This window comes from Alosa pseudoharengus, unplaced genomic scaffold (genome assembly GCF_046254945.1).
Source record: "Alosa pseudoharengus isolate Yale_2024_CS ecotype anadromous, Long Island Sound unplaced genomic scaffold, YU_APseudo_1.1 YU_APseudo_1.1_scf_51, whole genome shotgun sequence".
Classification (NCBI taxonomy): domain Eukaryota; kingdom Metazoa; phylum Chordata; class Actinopteri; order Clupeiformes; family Clupeidae; genus Alosa; species Alosa pseudoharengus.
The window spans coordinates 274,845-281,389 of NW_027468839.1; the positions used below are offsets into that span (position 1 = coordinate 274,845).

At 42.0% G+C, this 6,545-nt stretch overlaps 1 long non-coding RNA gene across 1 annotated transcript; it reads left to right on the top strand.

Moving 5' to 3' along the window:
- Window positions 1-1,321: 1,321 nt before the first annotated feature.
- Window positions 1,322-3,362, top strand: LOC143105427 (uncharacterized). The gene is made up of 6 exons (XR_012983443.1): window positions 1,322-1,636; window positions 2,012-2,054; window positions 2,215-2,260; window positions 2,407-2,459; window positions 2,620-2,665; window positions 2,828-3,362. It is a non-coding gene; the product is annotated as an uncharacterized LOC143105427 (long non-coding RNA).
- The last annotated feature ends 3,183 nt before the right edge of the window (window positions 3,363-6,545 follow it).

The window sequence follows — 6,545 nt, forward strand, 5'->3', positions numbered from 1 at the left end:
AGTGTGTGTGTGTGTGTTGGGGGGGGGGGTGTAGATGTGGGTGTGTTGAGTGGAGGATCAGTGAAATCCATCATGAAGAGAAACGGGGAAGACATGATGGGTGTATGTGTGTGTGAGTGTGTGTGTGTGTGTCAGTGTGTTTCTGTGTGTGTGTGTGTGCGTGTGCAAGCAGGGGCGGAGTGGGGCACTAAAATCCACCGGGACAATTCTGACGGCACCGCCCCTCCACCCCCCAACACGCACACACATCAATAATGCATGCTAATGCAATACAATGCATGCTAATGCAATACAACAAGCCAATCAACCACAAACCAGGCATTTTCAATAAATGTGTAAGGAACTATAGATATTTAAGTGCAGTATAAAAACAGCTTTGTGGGTGGATGGAAATTTCAAGCATCATGCAAGGAGATATATCTGGGTATCATAGCACTCCAATAGTTGCCTGTATACATTTAAAAAAGGAAGTAGGCCTAGCCTACAGACAATGCCAACCTAATAACACAGGTAATTAAATATTTGGAAAACCAGGTACTTCGAATAGGTTTGTAGAGAACGATTAAAGTAGGCCAATAGGCTTACATATAGACAGTTCCGAGTTCCACAAACCATTTATCAGCCTGAGTGGCCCACTAATTAGTCATTAGGCTAGGCCCACTGGCGCCTTAATGCAGGGGCTTACCTGGGCTGAAGCCCAGGGGCCTCGACCAATGAGGGGCCTCCTAATAATAATAATGATAATCAATAATAAACGGCCGTGTCCGTATTCGCGGCGTCAGTCATTAGCCTACTCTGGAGCTAGCCTACATAATTGAGCACATTGCACTGCTCTACAATGGCATCGATGCAGAGGCCCCCTTTGTCTTTTCTTCTAAAGTGTAACAAAATGTAACAAAACTTAATAAATCCCAAAGTAGAGGAGCTAAAGGAGAGGCTGAAACTGACTGACAAATTTACAAACTCTGGAGATAACGTGGGTTGGATTGAAGCAACGATAAACGAATGACGTGGATTCCTGTAACTGTCCATGAAAACAGAAGGCATAGCAGGTAAATATCGTAGCAAATAGAATGGCAATGAAACGGCTTTAAAAACATGTAGGCCTATTTCACTTGTCTCACTGGAGTGAACGCAGAACATGGGCTGTTGTGCAAAGAAATGAATTAGTGATCTGCATCTTCGTTCACTAAAAGCTAAGTTTGTGCTAACCCATATTCGCACAAATAATATCCTATGTTATGTTTTCTGATTGTTAACGTGAGATATGTCTCCATGTTGGGAAGTGTAGTGATAATGCATAAGGTAGCCAACCCAGATAGCAAACATTTTGGCTGTAGTCTGGCATACGTTTGGTATTTTTGGGTTTGTTTTGGCATAGAAACAGCAAAGTAAATGCTTTTGGCTGAACTGTGGCAAAATTGTGGTTTACCATAATAGATAAAAAGGCGCCAGCGGTAGATAACTAGTTATGGCAAATGTCTGGTTAACCAGATGAATGGGCAAAGAGCGGGACGGTTCACTGACGTATGCAGGTGTATTTTGGCGTCTTTGTGGTTTGCCAGAAGACTGATCAAAAGACCGGGAATTTTCTCTAGAAGAGACGCCTAGTACCTCACTTTCTCCAGCACAGACGGTAAGAACATTTTCCTGTCTTCAAACATGTCTAACTTGTATACAAATATAGCCGTGTTTCTACATAGCTCTATAACAGATATGCCTGTAGCTTCGTTTTGGTGAACAGCTTTGTAACAGCCCGCTATGGAAACAATATCGTTAACGTTGTTTATCTACATGTCTTCTTATTACAGTAGGTGTAACCAGAGAATGTCTAAGACAGGCTCTGGTGTAACGTTAACGTAGCCTACTGGCTAAGTAGCTAGTTAACGTTAGCTTGTTAATCTAAAGGCTCTGCAGGTGGCAAACTTGTGAAACACAGGCAAACTTAAATCACTGAACACATCCAATATTGCACATCCAATTATTTTCCTTTTTTCTGTTCTGTTTTCAGTGCATAAGACATGCAGTGGAGCTGCAGCAAGCAGTATAAATGGGTAAGTTTTTATCATGGTAATAAAGCCTCATTTTGCCCTAATATAGATAGCTAAGTATAGCTAGTTAACATGTTAACCTTAATGCTCTGCAGGTGAAACACAGACAGACTTAATTCAATAAACACATCCACTTATTTCCCTTTTTCTCTTCTGTTTTCAGTGCATAAGGCATTCAGTGGAGCTGCACCTTAAGGCAATAGTAATGGGTAAGTTTCAATCACTGTATGCCTAATACAGCCTCATTTTTACCCTACACTCAATGACCGCATCTGAATTGAACTTCACTAAACAATTTCCAAGGCTATTTAAAGAGTACATTTAGTCATTGTGTTTCTTTTGTCTTTGTGTGTAGGTTGTCAATTTCAGATGTTGTGAGAAGAAATCTGCAGCAAGCAGTATAAATGGGTAAGTTTTTATCATGGCAATAAAGCCTCATTTTGCCCTAATATAGACAGCTAAGTATAGCTAGTTAACATGTTAACCTTAATGCTCTGCAGGTGAAACACAGACAGACTTAATTCAATAAACACATCCACTTATTTCCCTTTTTCTCTTCTGTTTTCAGTGCATAAGGCATTCAGTGGAGCTGCACCTTAAGGCAATAGTAATGGGTAAGTTTCAATCACTGTATGCCTAATACAGCCTCATTTTTACCCTACACTCAATGACCGCATCTGAATTAAACTTCACTAAACAATTTCCAAGGCTTTTTAAAGAGTAGATTTAGTAATTGTGTTTCTTTTGTCTTTGTGTGTGTATGTTGTCAATTTCAGATGCTGTGAGAAGAAATCCTGTTTGCTCTGCACAGTCAACCCGTTTACAGTAATAAGTATGCTGATATGACTTAATAAATACAAATTACAATGAAATGCATTTAATCTTGTGTTTTTTTGTTGTAAAAATCTCTATTGACATATAGGCTAATTTAACAATATGAGCCTAGGATACTAGGACATAGCAATTCATTAGAAACTAATGTAGACATATTGCAAAATGCAAAATTAAATAAATGTAATGATTTCCAAGTGGAGTTTCAATGTAGAAACAATCATTTGGCATAATTATGGCATCACTTTGGGTCAGTTTTGGCTACTTTTTGGCTGGATTTGGGGGATTTTGGACTCTCTTTGGGTGGGTTATGGCCATATTTTGGAATGCCACAATTGGTTTTGGGTGAGTTTTGGCCTCCTTTTGTTTTGATTCTGGCTTGCCTAATTTGGGCCATATATGGGCCGTACATCCATCCAAAACTCTGCCAAAATGGCAAGCCAGTTTTGGGCCAAATTTGGCCCATAATGAATTTGCTATCTGGGAATGTTCACCTATGAGCCAGCTGCTTGTTCTGTAGGCTAAAAGTATTTCTGTCCCTCCCTATCTGTGTTAAAGTGTTAAGTAGACAGAATTTCAAAAAACCTCCTGGGGAACCCCCCGACACGACAAACACATGCACTTTTGAAAAGCTTGAAACGTCCATATATGTGTAACATTTTTAACTTAGGCTATAGTGTTGTAAAAGTTCAACGCTGTTGTTTTCGTGCAGTAGGCTAACCTTTTTGATAAGCGATGTCATGGGTAGGCTGACGTGATTAAGGGCTTTCTGTTCCTGTTTATGTAAATGTTTTACATAGGCTCAATAATGATAGGCTACACTGCATGTTAGGCTAGCCTATATCAACCAAAAGCGCACATTATGTATATAGGCGTACATATCACACTAGCTTGTGCTAGTTTCCGCCTAGCAATAACGTCAATGCTTTAGCTCCGCTAACCTTTCTCTCTGCCTTCCATCCATGTGTAAAACAGCAAGCAACCACGCAAATCCGTCGACTGTCAAAAATCATGTAGTTTTCCTCGAACTTCATTGCTTGTAGGGTCATGCCATTAGACGAGGGGCCGCTCATTTATCCCCCTACATTTCTGTAAATAGACTTGACCTGCAATCAGTTCATTGGATAAACAAGAAACACATTCCCCATTCGCATGAATCTTTGCTCCATTCTAGCCTAGGCCTATGTTAATTTAAGAACAAACAAATTAAATTGTCATTTTTTTTTATTTGTGGCCATGAAAGTTCTGTAATGCCTGAATAAGACAAAAATGAATTAAGATAAAAAAAATTGAGCCTACTAGCCTACACAAAAATCAGCATGGGAGAGATGAGTGTGCAGGGTAACCATGAATGACATGATAGACAGTGAGCGAGTGGTATAAATATTGGTTGGACTTGCTTTAACTGTGAAGTTCTTGGAGATATTCGCGAAAAATGTATAATGTTATATTTATCATTTCGATGGCCACGTACGCCTTACGGCCGCGATTAAAGCTCTATAGGCCGGCCCACACCGCACACACTCCTCGGCCGGCCGACCGGGAAAACTCCTGATAGTCCCGATTACCACTCCACCCCTGTGTGCAAGTGCATGTGTGCGTGCGTGCATGCATGTGTGTGTGTGTGTGTGTGTGTGTGTGTGTTTCTGTGTGCGTGTGCAAGTGCATGTGTGCGTGTGCAGGTGAAAGACATGACGGATGACGAGGCAGGCGCCCTGTGGTCAGAGTTACGAGCACAGACCCAAAATAGTGGTGCATATGCAGGTTAGCATATCCCGAATGACCTGGACTCTATGTGCATGTGGCAGTCAGGAATGCCAAACGCTTGATTTAGATGCGCTGGGAAGGGAAGCCACTCTTCTCTCTCTCTTTCTCTCTCTCCCCCCCTTTCTCTCTCTCTTTGTTGGTATCTCTCACCTTCTCTTTCCTTCTTTCTCTCAGTCTTTCTTTGCTCTCTCTCTCTCTCTTTCCCTACCCCTCTTCTGTTCATCCCTCTCGCTCTTTCACTCTCTTGCTCTGCTGGGTGTCAGAAGTATTTCAAGACCGACCTACTCTGACCGACACTGGGCACCTTCTTCCTCCTACGGCAGAGAATTCCTCAAGGTGTTTACCACTTCTCTACCGTCATCACTTTAATACACACCTGCAAAATATCGACTTTGCAGATGAGAAAATTGAGGGGGAAGAAAGCTTCAGACGCTAAGTGGCTAATTATAGCCCTGGGTGGATTTATGGCGTAGCAGTTGCATTTCCAATGGCAGGTGGTGGAGTGACCAGACTGTATCCTTCCCCACTCACGAGAATGATCTGCTAGTGATATCAAAAGTTTATGTACAGGAGTGACATGTTTTCCATAGAGCTTTGATTGAAAGTGACATGTGTATTTCACCACCACAAATGACCTAAAAGACAAATTATACATTTCAAGGTGCCATCCATGTTTTTTTCCAGATTCAGTTAATTGCTCCTCACAGCTCTCTCTCTCTCTCTCTCTCTCTCTCTCTCTGTATGTGTGTGAGGGTGAGGACTGGACAGTGACTGTGTGTGTGTGTGTGTGAGGATGTATATGATGCACATCGTCACTCCCCCACCCACAACTGTTTTTGTTGTAACAGCTTACTGAATTAGTTTTTTATTTGTCTGCTTGGCTGCTTGCGGACAGACAAAAAGAGTGAAACTGACAGATTCCTCCTAGAATGCAATATGCAGCCTACAGTGCTGACTAGGGTCACACTATGGACACTTCTTGGCCTTCTGCCACTGATTTTACTGAGAATGACAACCATTATAACTTCTTAATACGGCTCAGTCAGACGCTCTTCTCATTCATTTCACATGGGCCAACGTCATGTGCTGCCGAACTGAACTGTGGGAGTGGAGCGTTCCATTACTGGCATTGCTCACCTCTGCTAAAAAAAAAAACCCAGCTAGAAACCATGCTGGTAGCTGTTTTTTTTTTTTTAGGTTTTGTTGGTGTAAGATGGTCGTGCTGGTGTTTTCTAGAACGAGCAACATAAGCTGGCATGGCCAGTTAAACCAGCAATGTAAGACCAGCAACACCAGCTAAAATGACCAGCAACAAGCTGAATTACCATCGTAAGCTGGGTAAACCAGTTGAAGGTATGAAGGTGAGTTTTACTGGTCTAGCTGGTTAACCATCATAGGGTGGTCAAACAAGGTGGTTAACAAGGTGGTCAACCAGCAAACCACCTTAAACTGGTCGGGCTGTTTTTTTTTCCCAGCAGGGACGTCAAAAGCAACGCAAGCACTAAACTATCAAATTGAGTCGGCTCTCAAAATCCACCAAGAAATGAATGAAATGAAAGAAAAGAGAAATAAACACTGTATATTCTTAAAAAATCCCTTATTGAAACCCCAAAACACGTCTGAAATGTTGTGTGAGCCAACTATCTAACGCTAGCAAGTTAGCATGCTAACTACCCTCCACTGCCAGCTAACTACCTAACGCTAGCAAGTTAGCATGCTAACTACCCTCCATTGCCAACTAACAGCAGTGATTGGTTGTTGACCTGTCAATCTCTCTTCGCATACACCCCGAACTTCAAAAAGGCCATGTGGGCAGCAGTGGCCTACTGGTTAGCGCTTCAGACTTGTAACTGGAGGGTTCTTTTTTTCCGGTTCTGGCGCCGACGAGAGAGGCAG